The 2,142-nt window shown below is 42.6% G+C and overlaps 1 pseudogene; it reads right to left on the reverse strand.

Moving 5' to 3' along the window:
* Positions 1–630: 630 nt before the first annotated feature.
* Positions 631–1,910, reverse strand: LOC102750814 (RNA-binding motif, single-stranded-interacting protein 1 pseudogene; annotated as a pseudogene).
* Positions 1,911–2,142: the final 232 nt, after the last annotated feature.

A 2,142-nucleotide genomic window follows, 5' to 3' on the forward strand; every position in this document is an offset into this window, starting at 1 on the left:
TAGAAGAGGGGAAAAGTTGTCTCTGCATCATGGAGAATCCTGACAGACGGCACCTCAACCGTGTGAGCAGTCTTGACCTCACTAGTGATGTGCATTTTTTTTTTTTTTAAGCCAGAATTCCAGCAACTTTTATTGACTACCTTTTAAAAGCCCTATGCTGCTGTTTTACAAGGCGTAACAGACCAGCTCACTTGGTCAAAGCATTCTACATCATTAGTTTGAACTAACTTGTACTGAGACAGCTACAGCATCAAAGGAGTTAAGGCAAATTGGAATTCATAGAAAAGGAGAAGACACTTCACACTACGCTGAAAGAAAAATGGAAAAGCTAAGAGGAGAGACGCGGAGGGCAACACTGAATACAGCGACACTCACACTCGTAAGCACGGAACACCAGGAGGGACGTTGGACTACTTCAATGTCAGAGCCCATTGCATACGGCAGAAGAAAACGCAAATTAAACACAAAATGGATGAAGCCCACAAAAATCCAGTCATGTACTTGGATAAGTCTTCATGGTCTTTGTGCATACCCAGAAAATTGAAGTTTTCTTTTTCTTTTCTTTTTTTCTTACTTTTTTTTTTTTGCATCATAACATTTGATAAAAATCTTTTGGTTTTTTTTTTTTTTTTTTACTGAGATAAACCTGTTCGGGGGAACAGCTACTAGATGAATTTAAGGGTTTTATGCACCTTATAGAACTTAGAGCAAAAATAGTTTTAGTTGATTTCATTATAAATAACGTTTTCAAGAACCTGTGCAAAACTGTCAGTAATTTCCTAAAGCACAATTGCTCAGAAAAATCCATGATTGTTCAGCCTTCACACCCTTCTTCATGTAAGAACGCCTTTCTGTACATCTCACAGTTACTTATTAGGTTGAAAGGTATATGGTGAATGGTCATTAGATGTCTCGACGGCCACCTGCTGCTGACCACTCGCTTCCTCAACGGGAACCGTCGTGGTCTGCACATGTGTATACTGCGGCAAATAAGCTCCTTGCATAGCTGATGTCGCAGGCATGTGTGTTCCGGTGCTGCCTAGTGACAGATGACTCATCTGCTGGGCCAGAGGGCTGATCATAGATGTCAGCCGTAGTGACATGGCGTGCTCCATCGAGGGAGTTAACATGGCCCCGGGGTGCTGTAGGATATACGGGTGAGGTTGCATCCAAGAAGGACTTTGCACCCGCTAGGCAGATACAGGAGATGCAATATAGGGTGTAAGAGAAGTTTGAGTGATCATTCGGTTTGTAGCAATACTGTATGGTGAAGGATAAAATCTGTTTTGTATAGCGGGTGTGGTTGGGTCATAAGTAAATGTCATTCCAGCAAGTCTCACCTCTCCTTCTCTATGCCACGGTCTCCCATTAGGGATGTATTTGGTTGGGTTCTGCCTCTTCTTCTGTCCTCTGCCCGCAAACTTTCACAATAAAGGTTCTGTAGGAGCAGGAACTCCAGGTGGTGTCTTAATGAGTTTTCCATTAAAATGACCAATTACGGCTTCACACTTATCTGTTGATTCCATCCTAGCAAAGCCAACACCACGACCTGTACCCTGGAATCACGTAGTATCCTTGTAGAAATAACTTGTCCAAATGGTTAGAGCTTATCTTCAAGTTCTTGCTCATCCACGGACAGTGGCAAATTAGAAATGTATAGGTTAGTAGGATCTTGTTCCTATTGCTTTGCCATTTAAGCTTGAACCCCACTAGCCTTCAGGGCAGACACAGGTTTCTGGGCTGCTGCAGGACTGTTGAAGTTGACAAAACCATAACCAAAGGTTATTTGTTTGTTGTCTTATCCAAAATTGCCTTCGTGGAGACTATTTTCCCATGTGGCTGACACAGCTTCACCAGGTCCTGGTCTGTGGTGTTGGGAGGCAGTCCCCGGATATAGAGGTGCATTGTGATATGCTATTTTGACATCATGTCCTCCCCTGCACCATGTAATGCAATGAATGGGGCATGTCACCTCTGACGAATTCTTCCCCAAATCATGAGAAAACATCAGACAAATTGAAACTGAGGGTCATTCCACAAAATATCTGACTAGTACCCCTCAAAAGTCTCAAGGTCATAAAAAACAAGAAAGGCTAAGAAACTTTCGTAGATGAGAGGAGACTAGGGAACAGGATGATTAAA

The sequence above is a fragment of the Leptonychotes weddellii genome, chromosome 8, assembly GCF_054177405.1.
Source record: "Leptonychotes weddellii isolate Sample4059 chromosome 8, ASM5417740v2, whole genome shotgun sequence".
NCBI lineage: Eukaryota > Metazoa > Chordata > Mammalia > Carnivora > Phocidae > Leptonychotes > Leptonychotes weddellii.